A 27829-nucleotide genomic window follows, 5' to 3' on the forward strand; every position below is an offset into this window, starting at 1 on the left:
GCTGATTTTCAGATGCTATATCAATAGTGTGGAAATGACTTGTAAGTGTGAAAATGACTACTAGAAATCACTTTTAAAACAAGTAGTATTCGGCTGGTGAAGTATGTACATGTGACCAAACTGAACAAGCAAAATCAGCATGAGGAACTTTTGCATACATTGACTGCAGTGGGGAAGATAGTAGCAGTACTCTTTTGTTCCCCTGTTAGCAACATTTACAATAGTATGATATAATACATAATACAATATAATATAATGTAAAATAATATTGTAGTATTGTTTGTTGTTGTTTAGGGAAGTAGAAGAAGACAGGATCGGCGATTCAGGTAAATAAATATTTTTGTTTTAATTATTTTTAAACACAACACATGTAAAATAAATAGACTACAATAAATAGGTGTTATTTATTATTTCCGATTGGCCCGCTGATAATATAATCATATTATTATAATTATATAATATAATATAATATAATATAATATAATATAATATAATATAATATAATATAATATAATTGTCATGGTTCTGCCACTCTGGTCTTGTAAATTCTTGTTTTGGTGGCAGAACTCGGACACTACCCATGTCTGGTCCTGTTTCTGTCTCTGTGTGTGCGCGCACCGTCGTGGGTGTACACAGAATGTGAGCGCTCCTGCTTGATGGGGCCGCGCGCTCTGCGTCACTCAGACGCGTGCGCTCTTGTACTCGTGTTTGTGTTTTCGTCTATCAGCAGCGTGGTGTTTCATTCCCAGCGTCTCAGTCTTGTTGGTTTCGGTTTTGGTCGGCGCTGGGATGAAGCATGCACGCTGCGTGTGTGAGCGCACGGTGAGTGCTTTCATTCATCGTGTGCTCGTGTCTTGCGTCTTTTGTCAAAGCACGTGGCTCGGTGTTTACATTGTGGTCACGTGCTTTTGTCGTGTGCTTCAGTGTTGTGTTATGTGAGCACATGGCTTGTATTGTCTCTCTGTGTCATGCGCTCTCCCGTCTATTGTCTAGTCCCACCCTCCTTGTTAACCCATTATTAGTTAATTGTGTTCACCTGTGTGTCAATTTACTTTTTGCTTTATAATCCCCCTCATGTTTTCAGTCCTTTGCCAGTTCGTTGTCTACACTCCCCGTGTTCCTGCTCCAGTCTTGCCTTCTTGTCAGCCCAGCTAAGTTTGTGTGTTTTGTTAATGTTTTCCCCCTCGGGGTAGTTTTGTTTTGCCTTTTATTTTTATTTTATTATTAATAAATACCCATTGTTTCTTTGCACTTGAGTCCTCGCTCCTTTTCCCCACCACGACCATGACAATAATATAATATAATTAGATTAATTTCAGCACTAATATTGCATAATAAAATATGTAATTAGCTATTAATTTTAAGTTAATTTAGCACAGAAATTGCACCTGTCCTCCCATCTCATTTCTCAAATTTTTCACAATTTGCTCATTCAAGATTTGCACAGAAAAAAATTAATAAGAAAAAAAAATGTTTTTCCTGGCCGCATATATATATTTTATAAATGACACCAGAAAGAGCATTTAATTAGTAAAAACTTTCAAACCAAGCAGTATTCTTTTGATCAGCATGAAAAGAGTCTTCCTTATGCAAGATTTGCATAAGCAACCTTTTCCTGCATGAATGCATTCCACTAGAGAGCAACAACAATAATTGCGAATGGACCTTAAATGCACAATCTTAAATATATATGTATGCAGAGAAAGACATAGGGATTAAAACAGAAGCAGTCTCTGAGAGTATTTTGGCTAGTTAAATTCAAGGACTGGAACTATAAATGTAATTTAAAGTGACAGGTAAACCTCTTTATGACCAGCAATGCTTTAAGAATCCAGAAGTGTTTGGGGGTGTTAACATGAAAGAATATCACTGTGGTCTCCACCAGATGGCAATGTTTAGAGTGGCATCGCATCTCCCCCACAGTGCACTAAAAAACCTGTAAAGCCATTGTGATGCAACAATGCCTTGGCCTGCCTGCCTCCATCCTACTCTGTTATATCCAAACACTGCCTGTCAGCACCCAGATTGAATTTGGACATCTCATTTCCAGCCTAGGGAAAAAGTGTTTTTACAAGGTCAACAATAGGCTGAGAGAGAGAAAGAGAGAGAGAGGGAGCGAGCGATGAAAGATACAAGCGAGAAAATTTCTGCAGTTCAGAACAATCAATATCTCCTCCTCTCTCACGTGGGAGTTACTGTATACTATGAAACTATCCCGGGGTTCACACACATATGCTGGTATACATGAAAGGCGGTCCTATTGTTCTTTAGCTTCCGGAGGGAGTGCTTTGTTTTTGGCAGAGGGGTGGAGGACGGGGAGGGTTTTATTGTTGGTGATAAATAAGGTATGTCTCCTTAGTGATTACATGCTTGCCTAATTCTATATAAATTACATTCACAAGCACACACACACACACACATGCACACGCACGTTTAAAGTAAAAGGGATCTGCAGAGACTTTGGAAGCAGTCAGTTTGCGTTTGTTTATCTTGAAGAAAAAAACAGCACAAACAAAGCTTTAACCTCTTTCTCCACCTCATAATGTGGGCCAAGTGAACAGATCAAAGTAGAAAACTGTACCTCTAGAGGTGCACATCCTCTCGCTCTCCCTCCCTCAAAGATACACACACACACAGATACTGAACCCCCTACAGATTCCATCAAATCCTCTCTGCACTTTTCCTCTGTACCTTCACACTCTCCCTCTGTTCAAGTCCGATTATTCACAGCAATTTGAAAGTTTCTTTGTTTCAGTTTCACTGTACTGTCTTTTGTTAAAAGACAAAAACAAAAATAAACAATCTAAAAATGCTTGGCTGAAATGTTACGGGTTACATTTTAAATTATATTTTTAGCCCAGCATTTGGGTTTGTCTATATTTTACCCAAATTTGGGTTGAAACTACTGCAACATACACTATCTAGTCTTCTATCCTCATCAGGCTACAAATACAAGTTAAACCCTTCACACCTCTAGTTTGAAATAAATCAGGGAAGTGGGTGAGTCCAGCTTTGTTTAGGTGAGAGTGTCCAACAGCGAAAGTGGGTAAGGGTTTGCATGAAAAGAGTACTGATGACAATACTGACTAACTTTGCCATCTGAATAAACATAAACAATGAACATTGATAACACATTTACCAAATCCGTAGAGACAGGACAATCAACACAAACTGGAAACGCAACTTTTAAAAAAAAAAAAAAGACAAGTGGTAAACCCAGATTTCACCATTCCAGATTCGAAAAGCTTTTAAACAAACACGGTTTAGTCACGTGTTAGCAGACCACTGAAATGCAGCTGCCTGGGTCCACACACGAGCTGTGCTCTCATCATGGCGAAATGAAACAAACCCTTTGTTGTGGCACATTTATAAATACAACACTGATGACCCATGTCTCCGAACAATTATTCTACTACTTGTTTGAATTACAGTTGGCAACACAACATGGCATCTCTCTGAACATTGAAACAGGTAAAAAGAGTCTTCGAAGCTATATCATGCATATTAATGAAGTTGCATCTCGTTCAAAATAAAGCGTGCTGATTGGTTCAAACCAAGTCTTTCTCATGAATCAAGGAACAGATCTGCTGAAAACTTAATAAAATCACTTTGTACCGGCTGGTACAGACATTCAGTCTCTACGCTAGAATTTACACAATGATCCGTGATGTAGCTTCAACATTTCATTTTAAACCGGAAGAACAGATTTTTTCTAAACAACGCAAAAGCAACCAAATTTCACTTGTTAGCTAAATATAGTGTTTTAGCAACGTGGGACATACAAATGTAAAAAAAAAGTCTTGTGATGTTTCGTGATCCTTTAAAGCAACATATTTACTGTATTTTATATTTTGTATATTTAATTAGTATATTTTATAATTTTATATGTAGTTTATTCTGCCGTTGATAGCACAAAATATTTTGCATCTTTACTTCAGTGCTGTGCTGATCCATTTTTTTTGTTTTAAGTAGCCTATGTTTCTGAAAACCATACTGCATATTATTATTATTATTATTATTAGGCGGTTCATTCCACTGTGGTGACCCCAGATATTAATGTATTATAGGTGAATTGGGTAGGCTAAATTCTCCGTAGTGTATGAGTGTCTGTGTAAATGTGTGTGTATCTGTGTTTCCCATTAATGGGTTGCAGCTTAAATGGCATCCGCTGCGTAAAACATATGCTGGTATAGTTGATTCATTTCGCTGTGGCAATCTAAGACTAAGCCGAAGGAAAATGGATGAACGAACGAACAAGGAAGTTTCAAAAGATCAAAAGAACAGCAATTACTCTGTTACTTTCATTTATATTTACTGGTTCTGCTGCTCATTAACACTATATTTTATCAGCCAATCAATTCAGTACATTTAGACAGGCAAATATGGTCAAGACAATCCAATGAAGGGCAAACCTGGACAATTGTAGATTTCTAATGGTTGATTAGTCTCGATTTCTGCTAGGACATTCAAATGGTAGCATCAGAATTTATAAACAATATAAAAGCAAGTTTCTATTCTACTTTACATTTTGATGGTAGTGTAATGGTGAAGTGTGTATTTTCTAGACACACTTTATGCTATTTGATACCATTTGGGATTTTTAATATAAGGTCTCTTTTTAGCGCTGCTTAAACCTGTCCCTGCTAGCTGAAACCTTTATGATTAAATACTCAGTTACATCTAACATGGAAACTCACACTGACACCCATCAGTCACGCTATCAAGGGCGCCAAGATCTTTTGGTGTGAAAGTGAATTATTACGCCGAATGACATTCAGGATGCGTGACATGGAATCACGTTATTGTTTTAAGTGAAAAATGCACTCTCTCCTCAGAATGCATTACGGTGCTTGCAGCCAAGGTCAAAGAATATGCGAATATCCTTTCCTTGGAATTGTGCTTCACGACGCCCACCGCTCTCATCTCATTATCAAAATGACAGGTCTGGGAGAGGGACGCCGCTTTGACTCTTTTACACGCCACCGGTCTTTAGCGCAGGATTATAATCAGCAGTGACACTCACTTACCCAAAATCACCCTCCGTCATCACATGAGTGTCTTCAGATCATGATGGGATAATCAGTGCCAATGACCATCAGTTCAAGTGGCACGTTAAAGACCTGCTGCTTCATGTTCTGTTACACACACATGTATACCTGCTCATTCAGGGCCTGCTCAGGGTGGCACATGATGATACTGGGCATATAGCCAAAATCTAATACAGCAGCACTTCCCTTGGCTCATCGAGACATAAAGGTAATGGTTAGTTAAAGTCAACATAAAATCTAAATTGACCTTCTTCCTTGACTCTATGTTAATGAATCATCAGCTTCTCTTTGAGATGTTTATGTTTTAATCTGGATTTTTCCTATTAGCCTATTATTATACCAAGATAAATTACTGTAATAATACCTAGTGCCACATTAAATACAAATAACATTCATTCATTCATGCAATTCCTTTGGCTTAGTCCCTTATTTATCAGGGATCACCACAGCGGAATGAACTGCCTACTATTCTAGCATATGTTTTACACAGTGGATGTCCTTCCAGCTGCAACCCAGTACTGGGAAACACCAATACACTCTCACATTCACACACTCATACACTACGGCCAATTTAGTTAAGCTAATTCACTTATAGTGCATGTAGAAATGCCAACTGGCCTAGCCGGGACTCAAACCAGCGACCTTCTTGCTGTAAGGCGACAGTTGCTAACCACTGAGCCACTATGCCGCCTTACAGATAATTTGGTACTTGCCATTAAAACAGAACAATTTGTTGTGTATTATTTTCTGAATAGTGAAAATTCAAAGGAAAATTGGTTACCATGTAGCAAAGAATTCTGGCCCAAATTTGGTATAAAGCTAAGGCATTTATCTTGCACTGGTATACAGCATATGGACCAAACACGGCCTGAGTTTGGCAGAGGTGGCACCGTCATTAGGGCATCACACAAGATTTGGGCCAGATCTAAAATGTAGTATTTGGCCCAGATGTTTTAAAAAAATTGATATGTGGGTCTTAAACGTTTGGCCTGCCTTGACCCACATTTAAAATGAATCGCACATAGAAGTAAATAGGTAAATCGCATCATAATGAACTACCTCAAGACATGGGCAATTTATAAATGCAGCAAACTGTTTGGAAGCCTTAAAAGTGTCCAAGAAGATGTTCAAGATCTTTACATGCATTGACCCAGAGACTGTTTAGACAGATGTTTACTGTATGATGACCGAAATGGCCTCAAAGAACCAGCAGGCACAAGACGTCAACATGACATCAGATTATCAATCCAATATCAACGTCTAATGATGTTGCAGCTTGACGTTGTGTAGATGTTACCACTATGATGTCTATCAGACATTGGATTTTATTTGCCTCATCTGACAAATAAATAACAGTATCTGATGTAAACGATGCTGGTTTAAGATGTTGGCTTGATGTTGGATTTTGGTCACTTTCTAACACAAGTTAAAATCAACCAAATATCAACGTCATTTCACGTCATTATTGGATGTCAAAATAATGTTGTCCTTAGACGCTGGCTAGACATTGAATTTTGGTCACCTGACATCACAACCTAAATCTAACCTAATATTAATGTCTTATGATGTTGTGTGTCTGCTGGTTAATAACTAAATACACAATAGAATGTTACGTTTACACACATATCCACAAATTACATGTAAATGCATCAGCTTTTTATAGCGTAATGCTCACTATACTTACTCTTGAGTCCTTTTGAAAGGGCTACTTTTTACGCATACTTTGAGTAATATTTTTAATCTACTTATTAAAAATCTACTTTTAATCTACTACATTTTTAGGCAAGTAATTTTACTTTTACTTGGGTATGATTTTTCAGTACTCTTTCCACCACGGCAGATATGTAATATAACAATATTGGGAGACAGAATGTCACAATTGGTGAATATAAAGTCACAAGCAACAAACTTGCATTATTTGATATTGATATTTTTTTGTTAACCGGTACACTGCAAAAAATGCTTTTCTTACTTAGATTTTTTGTCTTGTTTCTAGTCCAAATATCTAACAATTACTAAATCAAGAAGAATTTTCCAGACAAGCAAAACATATAGTCTTGTTTTGAGAAATAATATGCCAATATTAAGTGAGTTTTTCCTTAAAACAAGCAAAATAATCTGCCAATGGGGTAAGTGAAATAATCTTACGTCAAAAGAAAAAACAAGATTAATTTGCTTACCCCATTGGCAGATTATTTTGCTTGTTTTAAGGAAAAACTCACTTAATATTGGCATTTTATTTCTCAAATCAAGACAATTTGTTTTGCTTGTCTAGAAAATCCTTCTTAATATAAGAAATTTTAGATATTTAGACTAGAAATAAGACAAAAAATCTAAGCAAGAAAAGCATTTTTTGCAGTGTAGCCAAATACCTTGGATATTTGTCCAGCAAACTCACATTTAGCCTGAACGTTATAAGCATTTTACTTTTTCGCTACCCTGTTTAATTCAGCTATATGTCAGATTAGAGAAGTAAAATGGGTTGCAGACAGCAATTCATGCTGACTTTAAAGTCTGCGGAAACCAGACAAAGTTAAGAAAATGTCTGTAAATTATGCATTTCCCTTTTCCATTACATATGTCATGATTTGATGCTTTTCTGCAATTCCACAATCCTGCCTAGCAGCACCTGTAGTGCTTTAAAAAGGCTTCAGCATGAAAGTCTCCACATGCTGAGATAAAAGTGAGAGCTCCTTTAGGCTTAGAGAACACTCCGACTGTATAGCGGGACTGCTTTGTGCAACACTGAGGCTTTTTTTGACATGTTTTTCTCTTCTTGGACACTAAAAGTGCCTGACTGCCTTTGAGAACCATTTGTCTGCTTGCTATGGGAACTCATAGAAGAGTGCACTGGTATAAATATGTAAGTGCGCATATGTAAAAAGGTGTTAAATGAAGTGGGTAGCAATTCAGACGCAGTAAATGCAAGCTTGTGGGATTAAACTGCCTGCGGGGCTTCTCTTCGTGCTGACCTAACTCAAAACGAACGCTTGTTTTAATGTCCCTGACCTTCGTTTGACCATTGGTGGAGCATTGGGGAAGGTATTTAACCCTGGGACACTACAGGGGAACTACATTATGGGTAGGGTGAAACATTTGAAGGGTGGCTACGATTAAAAGTTTCAGACCTGTAAGTTAATAGGGAGCAAGTAAGTAAAATAACTAAATGAAACTGTTATGTTAGAAGTATTTAAAGTGTGTTTCTGTTTTTGGTTGCATTGTGAATATTTTATTGTGCTGGAAATATTTGCAATTCTATGTTTTGTTGCATTGTTATTTCTGATATTTGGTTATACTTTAAAGATTTGGAGGATGTTTGTACCTGGTAGTGTTAAGCTATATATGATGTAGCACATTTTGTTTTTATTCTACAAGATGCTATAGAATATAGTATATAAATTCTATGGCATCTTGTCTATAATATAAAAAATTTCATATGGCAAAGCTAGATGCCTCTGTTCAGATAGCATCTGAACTCTTCATATTTATATATAAGACCAACAAACAAAGCAAAATTCCAGCACTAACTCAAGCAAAGTAATGAAAATATTCACTAAAGTAATAGAATGGGCTCTATCATACACATGGCGCAATAAGGCTGCAATAATAAACGTAAAATATAGCCATAATGTGAGATAAAACATCACAATGGAAAACATAGTCCAAATTATAGAGAAATAAGCTTGAAAATGTGTAATACAAAGTAGCTATGTGTGAAAAATTTGTGCAGAGGTCACAATTATGATTCATACACTGCAAAAAAATGCTTTTCTTACTTAGATTTTTTGACTTGTTTGTAGTCCAAATATCTAAAAATTCCTAAATCAAGAAGAATTTTATAGACAAGCAAAACATATCGTCTTGTTTTGAGAAATAATATGCCAATATTAAGTAAGTTTTTCCTTAAAACAAGCAAAATAATCTGCCGATGGGGTAAGCAAAATAATTTATGGCAAAAGAAAAAAACAAGATTAATTTGCTTACCCCATTGGCAGATTATGTTGCTTGTTTTAAGGAAAAACTCACTTAATATTGGCATATTATTTCTCAAAACAAGACAATATGTTTTGCTTGTCTAGACAATGCTTCTTGATATAAGAAATTTTTACATATTTAGACTAGAAACAAGACAAAAATATAAGCAAGAAAAGCTATTTTTGCAGTGTAAATATGAGCAAAAAGTGGCAATTGTTGAGAGAAGTCACAATAGTGAGATATAGGGCCCTATAATACACTCGGCCCAATAAGACGCAAGATGTGGTTGGTGCAATTTGTTGCTATTTTCAGACAAGTGCAACGGTAATTTTCACGTTTTGCGCCTTATTGTTTAAATAGCAAATATATTTGCGCCACTTTGTGGACTCATGGGCGTGCTTGTCTAAAATGAGGTGTGTAAAGACGCATTGTTGATGTGTTGCTATTTTGAAAAACTGAAATAGACAACAACATTGATCATCTAAAAGCAGGTCTTAAGTCCAGCGCAGAGCGCGTTAGTTATGCTCCCATGTGAGCTTACACAGTGCATTGCATGGATTAAAATGTTACAAAAATTGTTATTTTTAACATAAATATAAAAACGGGCAGCACGGTGGCGCAGTGGGTAGCACAATCGTCTCACAGCAAGAAGGCCGCTGGTTCGAGTCTCGGCTGGGTCAGTTGGTATTTTTGTGTGGAGTTTGCATGTTCTCCCCGTGTTCGCATGGGTTTCCTCCGGGTGCTCCGGATTCCACCACAAGTCCAAAAACATGGGGTATAGGTGAATTGGGTAAGCTAAATTGTCCGTAATGTATGTGTGTGAATGAGTGTGTGGATGTTTCCAAGTGATGGGTTGCAGCTGGAAGAGCATCTGCTGCTTAAAACATATGCTGGATAAGTTGGTGGTTTCACTTTAATAAAGGGACTAAGCTGAAAAGAAAATGAATGAATATAAAAACACTACATACATTCCTCATTTCGGGGGGATTTTTTCAGTTTTCAGTTCAGATTTTTTTTAATAAAAACAAGTTTAGATTTGTCCACCTGTCGGGGTTTGGAGATGTATTCATCACCATATGGGGCATAAGAATAAGATGTGTGTTTGGATATAGCTCAGTTGTTTGATAACACTTCATCATTATTGATCAGTTATTAATTTGCTGGAAATTAAAACTAAATATAGAAATAGTTTTGATACAAATTGTTGCGCTTAACAAACAAAATTAAATATGTACGCTAATGAATGTTTTTAGCGGAGTGAGTCCAACACCATTTCCTTACTCCACAAAAGTAGAGGAATAAAGAGTAAAAGTCAAGAGAAAGTAAAGAGGTCGAATGGAGGAGGGTTATTCTTTATCCTCCCGCTACAAATGGTCTATTTAACAGTTTTTTCGCCAGTGAAGCTTTCAGTTTTGCCATGGCATGATGCAACTGACTCTTAAAGGAAATGGGAGATGGCTTGTTTCTGTATTTGGTTGCATTGCTTATTTTTGCAGCATGTTTCTACAGTATATTTGTTTGCATTGTGTCTCTTAATAGTTTCAGTATTTTTTTTTTTATAAAACCCCAATTTATTGTTTTTTTTTGAACTACAGAACAAAATACCTGAAAAATTAATAAAAGAAAGCAAAAAGAAACAAAATAAATGTAAATAAATTACATAGATTCAAATAATAACAGTACATATTAAAACATAAATAAATAATAACAATGTTCAGTACATTTTTTGTACCTTGAGAGTGCTTGTAAAACAAATGCGTTAATTGTTGCTGAAATGCAAGATATCTGAACAAAACAATAAGTAAACTAAAATCTAATAGTTTACAATGATATTTTTGCATGAGTTTTATTTTCTAAATGTAAAACTTTTATTTACCTGCAGATATTTAAAATGTTTCTGTGGGATATCAAATTTTCTCACTAATTATTGGAAGGAGAGCATCATATCTACCTCGTATAAATCAGTAGTTTCAGTATTTAGTTGCATTGAGAATATTTACAGAACATTTTTGCTTCAGTTGCAGCACAAAACTTTAGAGCAAAACATGGGAGATGAAATATGTGTCTGTCCAGGGAACAAACGGAAATCTGGTCACCATAATTATGGGACTGAGCATGATTTACTTGATAAACCTTCCTTGTGTACTTGTGTAAACACAATGAAACAATGAATGACAAACTGCAGACGGAGGACAAATGGTGGTATGTGTATTGCAAATATGCCATTATTGACAAAAAAGCCCTACTCATACAACTTTAAGCAATTACAAACCTCAGATTTTTAGACTCCTATTTAACTTAATCTAGAAGGAAACTGGTGCAGTAGAGTGTCACACTGCCTCATGGGAAAGTGAAATCAATTCAGAGTCAGTGAAACCTAAAGCAGCCATACTGATAACCTCCTGTACCGCCAACGGGCTTCCATCTGCTATAATAAATCCTTTGTCTTAAATCTGGGGAGTTTCGTCTTCCTTATGCCATTTACACAATCATTCAAAGAACAGTCTGTTAGTCACTGTTTCTGTGTACCCCAGCACTCTGTCTTGTTCACAACAAAACATCCTAATGTTTTATTCCAGCTTTCAAACAGGTGCTGATTCATGGGTACTGAAAGAGGGAGCGTTGTGGACTCATCGATCGGCCCTCTCATCAGTCTGGATTGGGCATGGCCAATTGGCCAAGAGCTCTCTGATTGATTCCTATAATTAATAGACGGTTTCTCCAAGAGCTTTCCCAGTGCAAATTAAACGGCTGTCAGCACTGGCTTAACTCAGAAATCAGGCAACAGTATTTTCAAGTGTTAATGTGGAATGGATGTCAGGTCTATGAAATTAGACGAACAAACCAGGTGTCCCACTAGGGAAATAATCTGAATTATTAAAATCGCTGTCTCATTACATCAGAGCTCTTTATATGGGTTGAACACGCTGTTTGTTGGGAGGGAGCTCTATTGACTTATACATGTCATTACGGTGAGAGTGTGTGATGTGAAAAAGAATGGGGTGAACTGACAGAGCGGGAATAAAAGAATCATGGAAGCCAGTTTTCACCCTAGTTTTTAGTGAAAATAGGATTACAAAAGTTCATTGCGGGATAAATTGAGAAAAACAAAGTCACATTTGCAAGAAATGTTGATATCATGAAAATAAAGTTATGAACTTGTGACTGTGAGAAACAAAATTTTAAGTAGAGCTCATGAATGTATAAAGTAGCTATTCTGCATCTCAAAAAGATAACAGTTGTTACCTTGCCAAAATATCAGGTGGAAAAAGGATGTTTTTTTGTAAGATGGAAGACATGATTTTTAAAAAGGGTCAATGATGTCTAATATAAAACCTGGCGTTGACTGTAGAGCAAAGATGCCCAAAGTTGGCCCATTGTAACCTTTGATTTGGCCCACCATCCCATATGACAGTAGAGAAGAGTGAGAATGATGGGGGGCGAACATAGAGACCTTTTTTTTTTTTCGCTGAGCTACAAAAGAAGCAAACAGAAATTAAATTGTAAATTAATTAATTTAAACTGTAAATTAATTAAATTAATCTGATTTTTGAGCAAGTCAAGTAAAAAACTAGTGTAATTCTGTTATAAGTTAGATTGTTTTGTTTTTACTGTAATAAGTTCATTACAAAATGCAAAAAAAAAAAAAACTGAATTAGTTACATAATATTTTCTAGTCATTTTTAAATATTATTTAATAAATTTAGAAAATAATCATGGAAACTATATTTACCTTTGGCCCACTATAGCCTCAATCAAGTCTGGTTTTTGGCCCTTCATAAGGAAAATTTTGTGCACCCCTGCTTGTAAAGGATTAAGTCACAGTACATCCTTTCAAAATTCAAGCTGTATTCTGACAGCTTATAAACAGGTTTTTGTCCCAATGAGCAATATCTTTTAATAGAAGAAATTTAATTGGCCAACAAATTATTTTATGCTTTTAACACACTCTATTAACTCTGATAAAGGGTATCATCAGCATAATGATGAAATACCAATTCCATGTCTTCTAATAAAATTTTCCAGTATAAGCATACTGTATACAGTATAAGAAAAAGGGCCTAAAACAGATCCTGGCAGCACATCATTCTCTCCCAGTTTCTTTTATTTTTATTATTATTATTTTAAACATTTATTGTATAACAGAAAAATACATTTGATGCACATCATTTACAATAATAATCATTGGATTATATACAATGGAGCCAATTGAAAAAACAACAGAAATCAAACAAAAAACAAACAAACAATGAAATATCAATGTGATCTGAGGATAGATATATAGTAATAATAGATACAGACATTGAGAGTGAAGAGAGCAAAAATGAAGAAAATAGCAATTAAGATATTTAATAGATTATACATTCTACATGTTGTGCAAATTGTATATGTTTTAAGTGCTTTCTTGTTAAGTGAATCTGGAGTAATTTTTAATCTCTTGTATAAATTCTAGAAATATTGGCTTGCAATTTGAAAATTGACATTTATAAATATAAAACATGCATAAAAAGGTTTATCATACTGTTCCAGTGTTAAATTAGAAAGTTCCCTGGATACATCAACAAATCAGTAATGATTGAACAGATAAGAACTTATCTTAATGCCTTTTATAATAATTACATAAGTAAGTAATGTAAATGTGAGATCAATTAAATCTTGTGGAGAAAAGCAGCTTTGGTCTTAAGCAAAAAGCAAGTTACTTGTAATTGTGACTATTCTGCTATTTTATCCAAGACAATGCTAATGTAAAAATATACAAATATAAATGTAAAATATAGCCATAATGTGAGATAAAATGTCACAATGGAAAATTTAGTCCAATTTTTAGAGAAATAAACTTGAAAATGTGTAATACAAAGTAGCTACAGAATGTGTGACACATTTGTGCAGAGGTCACACATAGTGAGATATAGGGCCCTATCATATACACGATAGGGCAAAATAGGGCACAAGACGTGTTTGGTGTCTTTTGAAAAGATTCAATGGGCTGCAGAGAGTCACATGGGCCGGCCCGGTCTGTCTGTCCTAGGGAAAAAAAGCATCTTACTTTCAGAGTGTCACAGATCACAGCAGCGTCAATTAATAAGGCAGAAAAAAAACAATAGGCTGCTAAGCCTTTTATGGGCTGATCAGATCATAAGACGATGATCAGCCCGGCCCAAAAAGTACGTTGGCCCACCGGGAATATGCCCAGTCTGCCAGATGGCCAGTCCGCCCCTGCATTTGCACCATTTTGTAGACTCATGGGTGTGCTGGTCAAAAGTAAAGATGTGTTAAATGCATTGTTGGAACATTGCTATTTTGAAGAACTGAAATAGACTGCGCCATTGACCAGATAAAACCTGCTCTAAAGACCAGCGCAGAGCACGTTAATTATGCGCTTATGCAGCTTACACATTGCTTAATACACACAGGATATACATCAATACACAAATATCTTTACATATAAAAAAATAAGGAATAAAAATGTTACACAATTTTTTATTTTCTACATACAGTAAATATAAAAACACTACCTCCATGTCTTCACCTCGGGGGCTTTTTCAGTTTATTCATGATTATTCGCATTTGTAAAATGTTATTATTATTAGCAGTATTATTTATTATATGCATATTTATATCTGTTTTAATAAAAAACAAGATTAGATTTGTCCACCTGTCGGGTTTTAGAGACGTATTGGGCATCATATAAGGCATAAGAATGGGACATGTGTTTAGATATAATTCAGTTTTTTGACCCCACTTCGTTATTATTGTTCATTTATTCGTTTGCTGGAAATTAGAACTAAATTTAGAAATAGTTTTTAAAACAAATCTTTGACAAACAAACTTTTAACAAGCAAAATTAAATATGTAGGCTGATAGATGTCTTCAACGGAATGCGTACAACACCGTTTCCTTACTCCACAAAAGGAGTAAAGCATGGAAAAAATAGAGAAAACGAGAAAGTAAAGAGGCTGAATAGAGGAAGCTCATTTTTTATTTGCGTGCTGCAGATGGTCTGTTTAACTCTTTCTGGCTAGTGAAGAATTCAGTTTTTTTACTGACAAAGTCCATCATGTAAATAGCAAATGTGCCATGCCGTGACGCAACTTACTCTTAAAAAGAATGGGAGAGGAGTATCTGATTGGTTTAATGTATGTTACGCCTCAAACACACCCTTATCTCATTAAGAGAATAAGCAACCCTGTTAGACCATGTGCCAGGCTGCAAACCGTATTTTTCCATCTTTAAAATAGCAAAAGTGGATTCAGACACACTTTTAATGCTTTTGTGCATGCACTTTAGACTTTGCATCTAGATCGTTAAAAAACAGCCCATAAAGTCAAGGTCTCGGAAAAAAAATAACAAATGATATCTACAGACGCATGTAGGATTAACAAAACCTAAATATTGAAAAATACACAATTACGTTTTTATCCAGAGACAAAAACATGCTTCTATATGCGCCACCAGAGGAGAGATGAATGGGACTGTGGAAATGTGGAATTACAAGGGTCATGGACAAGTTGATTTATACTGTAAATACTTATTCGCTTTACAAGTGGCTTCCAAAGATTTATGCATGGCTTAAAACTTTTCCAATTTGTGGAGGTAGAACAGTGCTGCTTATTGTATACTATCAACCGTGTATTGTAATAATGTGGGCCTGCCTTCAGGATGTAAATATAGCTGGGTAAATAAGATGGGTGTTTTATGTCTATTCTTGGCAGTAGATTTTGTTGGAATGGAGAGAGTAAAAAGGAAGGACATTTGGCTCAGATGAGTTCGCTGGCACCTCACTTAAAAGCTGCCTGAGCGCGAAACAGTTGTCTTTGAAATCTTATCTTTTAATCATCTGAGCTTATGTGCCATCTCACATGTACTCAAGTGGATGGAGCAATTACGCTGCTGCGATTCCACACTCGCATTAGATGGTGACACGCGCACACACACACACACACACACACACACACACACACACACACACACACACACACACACACACACACACACACACACACACAAACACACACACACAAACACGCACGCACGCACGCACGCACGCACGCACGCACGCACGCACACACACACACACACACACACACACACACACACCTCAGCTCTTACTCTTAAATTGCTGTTGCTTTAAAATCCAGGCTGTATAATGGTGGATGCACGTGGCATTTAGCCATCATGTGCTAGAACAACAGCGACAAGTGCACACCAGGCTATCATTTTATGTGATCATTTTCAGCTCTGAGCTCCAACATTAACTCATACGACCGCGCTAACTTACAACTGTAGCTTAAAACTATTTATGATATGTTAATTTATAAATATGAATGAGGTACACCAGTCCTTTTGTTTTAACGCATTTATATTATTTGGAGAGTTTATCTGGTATTGATTAAACCTATAGCTAGGTTTGCTGGCATATCAAACAGATTATCTCATGTCTTCTAATAATATTTCAGAGTTGCAGGAAAAAACATCACTGGACCCATAACAGATGCTTGCAGCTGTGAAAATATTAATTTATAAACTCTTAGAATAAAATGACTAGGAGCTCTGTCACTGGGGCAGTACCTTTTTAAAAGATACATATTTCTTCCCAAAGAGTCTACAGTGATACCTCATAGGTGCACCCAAATGTACCGAAAAAGTACCTTTGAGGTACCATTATGGAGCCTTCAGGTACAAATATATACCTTTTAAAAAGGTACTTCCCCAGTGACAGCTCATGTGCCTTTATTTCTGAGAGTGTATAATCTAGTATCAAATTAACAGTGATTTGTCACCAAACATGTTTAGAAATCGAAAGATAATACAACTAAATTCAAGCTAAATATTGCAAAACAAATTACAACCTATAAAATTTTAACACATTTTTTCCATTATTTTGCTTCTCTGGATTTTTCCTCTGTTATTTAAATTGGTATTTAATATTTTTCATAACATATAAATTTGGATGTACAAGTTTTTGGATCATTACCTTAAGTTGTTTTGTTAGCTTCAGATTTGGCTGACTAATCTAATGAATATATGCACATATATAAAATTGTACACCTTCCTATTAATATATATATATATATATATATATATATATATATATATATATATATATATATATATATATATATATATATATATATATGAATTTAAAAGATACATTTGTGAAGGTGTACTCATACTGTATATGCTAAGCACAATATATATAACTGAAAGGTAATATTTTTTGGTTTTTAATGATCTCATTACATTCAAAGCTCTAGGGTGCTAAGGTATAAGAGACAATAAAATATCTTCAAAGTAATGAAAATCCTATGGGATGTCTTTGGGTGATACTTTCAGGCCAAGGAAACCCTTTTGCTGATAAACTTGTGTGTTCAGTGGCTGGGCAGGATTTTTCACCTACCTACCTACTTCATTTGCATGCCTTGTTTAGCCACCTCCCAAAAACATATAACAGACAGAACAACTCTGTTACAATTCAGACTTGTTTTAAACTTGCAAACTACAGACTTGTTGCAGCCTCATTTTAGACTACTCGTGTCATTGAAAGTGTCTCCTGTAGGTGTAGGCTGTTGCAGACTTTTGTACTTCTTAAAGACGCTGTTTGACTGCAGAACAACAAACACATTCTCATTAAAGAATGCTGCTTGAAATGAGACTCCTGGGCTGGGTTCTCATTTTTCCAACAAAGCACACCAAACTTTATCGTTGTTAACTACAAAAACATTAATTTCTGAGCTACCAGATTAAAACAGGAAGCCCCTTTACACCAAATAATTTAAAAATAATAATTATTATTTGTTATTATCAATTCTGTTTTCTTCTCAGGATATTTTATAGGATAGATATCTATTCTTGAGTGTACTTGAACTTTTTTTGCACCTTTATTTTTCACAGTTGCCAGTTTGTAGGTGTTCTCCCTTTTCAAGTCTTTAATCATGCCTAACCTCAGAGAATATGATTTATAATCAAAGTACCTAATTTGCAAGGTTGTCACATCTCTGCACCCAAATGAAGATAAAACCACCTTCTGCACTCGGATAGATCTGTTTTGTGCACCTCTAGCTTTGGAGTTTGCATAGTCTAATCTGGTTTTGGATCATATTTCGGAATCAACTTCCACCAAGGTCTTTGAGCTTTGGCAGCCATTTTGGCTCAGAAGTTTCAGCAGTCACAGCAGTTGCATCTGGAGTGCGTTGCTTTCTGACAGTAGACAGGGTAAAGAGCCGAAGCGGGCAGATGGGCCAGAACCCTGCTGCTCCGCAAAGGGCATCAGCTAACAACCGCGCACCCAGACCTCTCAGTCCTGACCCAGCATGAAGAACGTGAGCGAGGGAGCAGAAATGGAGAGATGGATGGATGAGCAGCAGTGAGCGAATAAGACAGAAAGATTTATCATGAACATGGAGGAACAACGAACAGGTGTTGGGAGAGATGATGGATTGAGAGATGGCTCGGAGAGTTTGCATGAGCCTCGCAAACCTTTTGTGACCGTGATAATCAAGACAAATGCCACAGGAAATGCGGTTTAAACAAACAATGTGGATAAATGTAATGCATCGCCAAAATAAGAATCCACTGTGTCAATAAACTACTTGCTAAACAAACAAGACTTAATCATCAGAGCTGTACACAAATTACCAACATCTAGTCATTATTCCATGATGTGATTGGGCATCTGGTTGATTACCAGCTGGTGGTCTGCATGTCTCCATGGTCACTGTGACCAAACAACATGATTGCGGTATTCTGCAAACATGTGTTGCCATCTGGCCCACAGCGCGAGAGTTAGTGTAGTCAGCAAACACTGTGCCAGAGCAGAGGACTAGTTCATGGGCACTGCCATGAAAATACCCCCTGTTGGTATTTCACATGGCATTAGAGATTCTGGGCAGGTACTGAATCCAACTTGCCTTAAATAAGCTTTGCTTCTGGAAAGAGGTGAGTTGCATTTTCTGAGGCTGCTCTATGCAGTATTTTAGATATGCAATCTGTTCAAGTGATTGTATAATATATATGAATATGAATATATATTACTCATATAGAGTTGAAGACAGAATTATTAGCCCCCCTTTGAATTTGTTTCTTTTTTAAATATTTCCCAAATTAAGTTTAACAGAGCAAAGAAATTTTCACAGTATGTCTGATAATATTTTTTTTCTGGAGAAAGTATTATTTGTTCTATTTTGGCTAGAAAAAAAGCAGTTTAAAAAAAAATCATTTTAAGGTCAAAATTATTAGCACCTTTAAGCTATGTTTTTTCGATATACCATCATTATACCTGCCTAGTTAACCTATTAACCTAGCCTTTAAATGTCACTTTAAGCTGTATAGAAGTGTCTTGAAAAAATCTAGTAAAATATTATTTACTGTCATCATGGCAAAGATACAATAAATCAGTTATTATAAATGAGGTATTAAAACTATTATGTTTAGAAATGTGTTGAAAAAAAATCTTCCCTTTGTTAAACAGAAACTGGGGGGAGGGGGGGGGGAATTAACAGGGGGGCTAATAATTCAGAGGGCTAATTTGTTCTTTGAATTATTTTTTAATGAATTTAATACAACGTAATACATTTGTTATACAGCATTATACAATGTATTAGTAGTTATATTAAAATACTTAAATTACTTGTGTTTCGGAATATGTAAAGATTCATACACTATGTTAAATACAATGATACACTACCTGACAAAAGTCTTGTCGTCGAACCCAGTTTTAAGAGCAACAAATAATAACTTGATTTCTAGTTGATCATTTCAATCCAGACGGTGGATTTTTCTGATGAATAAATTGTTGAACTGCATACCAATCATCACAAATACTGCAGAAGACCTACTGGAATGTGCATGAACTCAAGATTCTTAGAGAAATCAGCCAAGTTTGGTGATGGAAAAATCATGGTTTGTGGTTACATTTAGTATGGGGGTATGCAAAAGAGCTGTGGAGTGGATGGCAACATCAAGAGCCTGAGGTTTCAAGACATTTGTGCTGCCCATTACATTACAAACCACAGGAGAGGGCAAATACATCAGCAGTATAGCACTCCACATACTTCAGCCTCCACATCAAAGTTCCTGAAAGCAAAGAAGGTCAAGGTGCTCCAGGATTGGCCAGCCCAGTCACCAGACACAAACATTATTGAGCATGTCTGGGGTGAGATGAAGGAGGAGGCATTGAAGATGAATCCAAAGAATCTTGATGAACTCTTGGAGTCCTGCAAGAAAGCTTTCTTTGCTATTCCAGTTTACTTTATTAATAAGTTTTTTGAGTCATTGCACAGATGTATGGATGCAGTCCTCCAAACTCATGGGAGTCATACACAATATTAATTATATTAATTATTTTTCCACTGCACCATGACTTTATATTCTATACTGTACATTATTTTTGTTAAGTGACAAGACTTTTGTCTAAGCAAAGTCAAACCTTACTGTCCTAATTAAATAATATAAAAATAAGACACGGTCATATTATTTTATGGTAAAATAAGCGTAAATCCCAAATGATCAACTAGAAGTCAAGTTGTTATTTGTTGTTCCTAAAACTTGGATAGGTGTCAAGATTTTGTCAGGTAGTGTAGAGTGTGTTTTATTCAATGCAAAGAATGCTGGGTTCCACACAATTTCTTCATGGTGTCCCAACACAAATTGATTAAGTTGATTTTACAAATTTAAGCGTATTAAACATAAGACAATTAAGTTGTCCCAAAAAAGTCAAGAATTGTGTTGACTCAGTTCATTTTAAATATATAGTTTGAGCAGCACATATCTTTTTTTTGAGTGCTTGGTCTGTACTTGTGTTCATTCATTCATTGATTCATTCATTCATTCAGCTTAGTCTCTATTTTAGTGGTTGCCACAGCAGAATGAACCGCCAACTATTCCGGCATAAGTTTTACACAGCGGATGCCCTTCCAGCCACAACCCAGTACTGGGAAACACCTATACACTCTTCTTCACACACTTGTACACTACAGCCAATTTAGTTCTATTTAGAGAATTTGCACATTCAATTCACCTATAGCGACTGTCTTTGGACTAGAGAAACCAGAGCACCTAAAGCCAGGACTTAAACCAGCAACCTTCCTGCTGCAAGGCAACAGTGCTAACCACTGAGCCACTGTACCTGTGTTCAGAGAGCAATCAAAATAGTTTTCAGACAAACCTTTTTAAAGCATTAAAAAATGGCCATTTTTAACATTTAATAACACTCTAAATAAATGGGAAAGTAATCATTTTTCTTTATTTTTTAAAAGGATTCTTTTGTTAGCCTTGTGAGTGCACAAGTTCCATTCAACAAATAAATTAAAGAATTGGTTCATAAGAGTCACATGCTCATGAATTGGACTACACTGGTTCTGCTATATGGTTTATAATAGTTTTCAAGCCAACGTTATCCCACGAGGACAACTCATTAAAAACACACATTTTCTTTGCCAAATATGATTTATTTTGCCATGGTACTGTACTTTCATTAGCAGTGCTGAAAATATTCTTCATAGCCTTGTTGCAATAGCCATAGCAATATGGCCAATTATCTAAAACATAATACAACAACAACAAACAGAACAATCATAACTAAATCGATCTTGATAATCTCAGTTAATTGGGTTTGTCAACCAAAGGCTCAAATTTCTTATACTAAACTTTGAACACAATCATCTAAAAATGGCCATCAACCAAAACTCAAAAGGAAAAAAGGTTTTATTTTTCAGATCAAATTATTTGAGTGGAACACAATCATTCTTTTCAATGTTTTTAAATGACTTTATTCTAGTTTAAACAGAAGTGTTGCTCTGAAGCTTATTTTTCACCTCTTGACAGTCAAGATTGTTAACAGACCAAACCAGAGTTGACTTAGAAAAATCAATACAGCTGATTTCATACATTACAGAGCATCAATCCTCAGTAATTGTTTTTTTTTCCTCCATTGTATCCCAGAGTTTCAGTAGCTGCATTTCTCCTCCAGAATGATGAGAATATGTATAGCGCACTCTGTACAATATAATGAGCCAATCACATGCAGACTTTGGGGCGATTTTGAATATTCATCAGTTAGTTACTGAATATGTATGTTTCTCTGCACTGCGTTCGAAAATGAGCCTTATTTTATATGCTGATGGGTAAACGAGCCTTTCCACCATTTGTCTTCATCAAAAGCACATTTGAGGGCTTGGTCCCATGTTACTGGAGCTCAGAGCTTATCTTTCTTTATAAGGGCTGACAATCTAATCCATGAAAACAAAACCTCTCATTTTCGTCTCTGAGCTGCCACATTGAATCACAGGACCCGGCTAACTTACAACTGTACTTTTAAATAGCCAAACAAGTACTGCCACATTATGTACCTTAATGTTCCTGAATGGGGTGTGACCTGCAATATATGGAAGCCCAAAGGGAAAAAAAAAAGGATTTAAAAAACAGCATTTCCAAATGTTCTTCTCAGAATTTTGTTTACATTTCACAATTAAGCTTATTTTGGTCAAAATTTTCAGTTTATAGGCTTTTTTGGGTTTATTTCTTGCGATTTTATAATTTTATAAGTCACAGTTTTAGTTTATATATTGCACTTCTGACTTTTTTTCCTCAACAATTGTGCCTTTAATATTTTGCAATTGCCAGTTTATAGAATTTCTGCAAAAAAAATCACATTTATTTCTTGCAAAAATGAAAATGTAAAATAAAAACTATACATTTGGCAGTTTATTCCGCTGTGGCAACCCCTCCAGTTGTGCCACATTGTGGACTCATGAGTGTGCCGGTCTAAAAATCATGTGTGTTAAAGTGCATTGTTGGCACGTTGCTATTTTAAAGAACTGAAATAGACCACAACATTGACCAGAAAAAAAAAAACCCCGGTGTAAAGTACAGTGCAGAGAGCGTTAGTTATGCGCCTATGCAGGTCCAATATACGTACACATTGCTTAATATTGCTTAATACACAGGATGTACATTAATACACAAATATCTTTACATATGAAAAAAAATGTAAGGATTAAAATGTTACAAAAATGATCATTTTCTACATAAATATAAAAACCACTGCCTCCATGCCTTCTTGTCGGGGGCTTTTTTAGTTTATTTATGACAATAAAATGTTATAATGTTATTATTCTTAGCAGTATTATTTATTATATGCATATTGATATTTGTTTCAATAAAAACAAGTTTAGATTTGTCCCACTGTCGGGTTTTGAAAATTGACGCATCACCATATGGGGCATAAGAATAGGACCTGTGCTTGGATATAACACTTCTTATTATTGTTCATTTATTCGTTTGCTGGAAATTAGAACAAAATTTAGAAGTAGTTTTGAAACAAATTTTTGCGCTTAATAAACAAAATGAAATAAATAGGCTAATGGATGTCTTTAGTGGAGTGTTTACAACACCGTTTCCTTATCCACGAAAGTAAAGGAGTAAAGAGTAAAATAAAAATAAAGAGAAGGTAAAGAGGCTGAATGGAGGAGACTCGTTCTTTTTCCTTGTGCTGCAGATGGGCTGTTTAAATGTTTACTCACTACTAAAGCATGCAGTTTATTCACTTACAAAGTCTGCCATTTTAAATAGCAAATGCGTTTTAGACTTTGCATATATTGTTAAAATAGAGCCCCATGTCTTCAATTATATAATGACTTTATATCTCATAACTTTAAAATTTAGGGATTGTTCATCACACTTCAAATTGAGGAAAAACGTATTATGACATAAAAAGTCTCAATTATTCACGTTTTTATTCTTTAATTCCATGACGGAAACAAGCTTCCATAAAAAAGAAAAAACCTCCTCAAGGGTAACGCAGGAGGTCATGATTTGTAAATTCTCCAATTACAGCCACCAGGATGGAGTTTTTCACCCACACACACACACACACACACACACACACACACACACACACACACACACACACACACACACACACACACACACACACACACACGAACACACACACACACACACACAAAGATTTCCTTTGAACGCTAAACTGCATCCACTGGTAAAATTGGTTCGGGATGTTTATGCTGAGAGCTACAGTGCATTCTCCCCGTGTGCACAAAAAGCCTGTCAATTTGTATAGGAGAATGAGTAAGTGCATGAAAGAACGTGGTTTGCTAACAATTAATTGATATAGCTTGTATACATTTTCAGCAGGAGAAGGGGGACGAACATTAAACATGTCTTTTTGTTCATCTTGCGGCATCAGCAGGGTGTGGTGCGACGTGGTGCCACCCAGAGAGACGTGTTACAGAGATGAACATATGGAGAATCAGCACTCGGATAAAGCAAAACTGCAAAATGACACCATGAGAAAAGAGGAGATTTGTGTGTGTGTGGTGGGCTCAAAGATGGAATACAATTTAAAAACCTGTAAACTTTATTCAAAATTTACATTAAGTTCTCTCATTTTGAGTTTACAAGTCATGGATAACAGCTTTTTCTTATACTTCAAACTTTCTCTTAACTGCACATTTATTTCTTGAAACTTAAGTTTAATAAGTCGCAGTCAGTATTTTTTCTCACAACTTTGATTCTTACATCTTGAATTTCAAGATGATATATTTTTCAAAAATGTTATACTGAACTTAATATTTCAGATTTTATCTGCTTAATTTAATTTCAAAATTGGCAATTAAATGTAAAAAAATTGCAGATTGTTTGTAGATTTATTTTGCTCATAAATGCAACTTTATATTTCACAGATGACAATTCAATGTTTAAAAAAATCTCTGCTATTTTCTGATTTATTTTACTCATAATTGTGACTTTTTTTTCCTCACATATGCCAATTCAACATTTAATAAAAACATTTAAGTTTTAAAGAGTTTTAAAGTGTTCACCCAAAAATGAAACTTTCCTCATAATTTACTTACCATCAAGACATTTAAGGAGTATATGACTAAATATGAATATGTGCATATAATAATCATTATATTAAAAAATCAGATCTTTCGAGCTTTACAATGGTAGTCAGCAGATGTAAAATTTCTTTAGTTCAAAAAATTCTGAGTCTGCTTTTCCTTTACTGTTGTACTTATTCCCTGCCACTGTTTTGTATTCAGCACTTCCACCAGAAATCAGTCTCTTGTGAATACAATTATGGGACATAAAAGTGTTTGCAAGTTTTTAAATATGAATATAAAAAATGTGAAGCATTACTATGAATGCATACACTGTATTCAACTTCCAGAATGAAGAAGTTTCCCAACAGTTAACTGCCTTTCTTAAACTTGGAGTTGGAAGATTAAAGATTTTTAGGGTTGAGTAGATAGGATACAGCTGCGGATACGCACATCAATATAGCATCATTTTTGTAACGCTGTATAACAATAATTTATATTTTTACAGTACTGTGATAGTTGGGTTAAGGATTGGGGTAAGGGTATTTGATCTAGCAACAACCACTTTTATGCCCTGTCCAAAGGAACATGGGTATTTTCAAAACTGCACTTTTCTCTATGTGATTTTGCTGTTTGTCCACATGAAAAGGCTGTTCTAAAAACTCCAACCAGAGTAAAAATTTTTCCAAAACTCTAGGTACAGTGTGGTCATGTGGACTACAACCCTAGTTTTAGCCTCATGACGTCAGTGTGTGTGCTGTTTACTCCTCTATGATTGGCCAACGCATCTGGGTTCACTCCAAACAGAGGGGGCAACTCATGCACATTAGTGTAATCCGTCTCAGTACTCATATTTGCATTGACATGAATGCAATTTATTTGCGAAATATACTTAATTAGCAATTTGGTGTGAACTCAGTATAAAAGTGTCATTATCGCCATGTTGGTTCATCATGCCCATAACATGCATCACTGTGCGCTTTTACATTTCTACAGAGACTTAAAAAATAATGAAAGTGGGAAAAACTTTGTTTGTAATAATACCCGTGTATGCAGGGCTTGATAACTTTTTTAATCATCAGACACTATGGCTAGTTGTTTTCCAATGTTATTAGTCACAATTTTGTTGTTGGGAAAATTTTATATGCATAAATTTGACTTTGTCATGCTAAAATTACTTGATTTAAATTTTGTGCTATGTCCACATGTGTATGAGCCTGCTCAGTAGTTTTGCATTGTAATTAGTTTTATTTCACATGGCTTTTCAGGGCTCAACACTAAGGATTTACCTTTTTTTTTGCCCACATCAAACTAATTATTTCTTTGCCATATAATGTGTCAAAACAAGCAAAATATAGCAGTATACATACACATTTTTATCCAAAAAAAAATGCTTTTTAAAAAACAGCAGTGACTCAAAGGTCCCAGATCACCAGTTAACTATACATAAATCTCCTATTAAACCAACATTATTTTAAAGGGTGATAAATAAATCATTTATAAAAATAACTGTAAGCAAATGAAAGCAGGTTAAAAACATTCCGTGTGCCATAATGAAAGGATGATAGCACGCGCACAGTAAAGATTAGGTCTATTAATAATTCGTTCAAATAATGGTTAAAGTAAAATCGGCAACTGCTGCTGCTTACAAAGAATCTCAAGCTCTTGAAAGTAGCACGACTGTGGATGCATGAGCATGCATTTTTTTCCAGTCTATTTTAAAGACTACCTATCGCACCCGTTGTGTTTCTAGGCACGATTGGTTCACGCAAGGAAACAAGAGCACGCAAGCTTTTAAAACATGTCAAAATAGCTGTGTGTGGGCTAAACGCTAAAGCCCTCGTCAGTGAGTGAGGATGTGTCTCACTGTGCGTGTGATCCTCTCATTCGTCTGCTTTCTTTTGCACAGATGAACAGTTAATATTTATCAGTCATGTTGCTTCTTGATTCTAAAGCAGGTCGCACACCAGAAGCGCCGCTCGGCGCCGCTCGGCGCCGCGACACGGCGCATACATGACAGTTTAAAGTATCGCACACCAGACGCGCACATTCGAATGATATTTAACATGAAACTAATCAGATGGCGCTCTGTGGCGCGGCTGAAAAATGAACTGCGTCCTGAGCCGTCGCCGGGCGCCGCCGACAGCCGCCGACTTGCGGCGCCGGTGTGTGTATCCTGATAGAAACCTATGTTTAGAATTCTAAAATGCATGGCGCGGCGTGGCGCTGCACGGCGCGCCGCCGAGCGGCGCTTCTGGTGTGCGACCTGCTTAAGATCACATCTGCACACAACTGACAAACGGTCATAAACTAACATTCTAATCTTTAGTGATGAGCCAGCAATTTAAAATAATTTTTAACTAACCAAAGTGGCTAGTAAGAGCGGCTGTCTAACCCGCCACAGCTGAAATCTACCTGCATTTGGCGGGTTGGCAGGTGGTACTGTCAAGCCCTGCATGTAATGTTGAAATCAGAATTATTAGCCCCCCTGAATTACTAGTCGCCCTGTAAATGTTTTTTCTCAATTTCTGTTTAAAGGAGAGAAGATTTTTTCCAACACATTTCCAAACATGATAGTTTTAAAAACTCATCTTTAATAACTGATTTATTTTATCTTTGCCATGATGACAGTAAATAAAATTTAACTAGATATTTTTCAAGACACTTCTATACAGCCTAAAGTGACATTTAAAGGCTTAACTAGGTTAATTAAGTTAACTAGGCAGGTTAGGGTAATTAGGCAAGTCATTGTATAACCATGGTTTGTTCTGTAGACTATCGAAAATAAAATTAGCTTAAAGGTGCTGATAATTTTGACCTTAAAATGGTGTATAAAAAAACAGAAAACAGCTTTTATTCTAGCCAAAATAAACCAAATAAGACTTTTTCATGGCCTTAGAATAACTTTGTTGGAAAGAAAGTCAGATACACCTCAATTGACTTGGGAGTTAGTAAACAATAAGCCAATTT

General features: G+C 35.8%; 1 long non-coding RNA gene across 2 annotated transcripts in view; it reads left to right on the forward strand.

The window, feature by feature from the left end:
* LOC141378225 (uncharacterized) overlaps positions 1–26044 on the forward strand; it is a 41997-nt gene extending 15953 nt beyond the window's left edge. Inside the window, exon 3 of one of the 2 annotated variants that reach the window (XR_012392192.1) lies at positions 24226–26044. This is a non-coding gene — a long non-coding RNA (uncharacterized lncRNA). The remainder of the gene's footprint in view (positions 1–24225) is intronic. The other variant, XR_012392191.1, reaches the window with a different exon arrangement.
* The last annotated feature ends 1785 nt before the right edge of the window (positions 26045–27829 follow it).

This window comes from Danio rerio, chromosome 16 (assembly GCF_049306965.1).
Source record: "Danio rerio strain Tuebingen ecotype United States chromosome 16, GRCz12tu, whole genome shotgun sequence".
Lineage (NCBI taxonomy): Eukaryota > Metazoa > Chordata > Actinopteri > Cypriniformes > Danionidae > Danio > Danio rerio.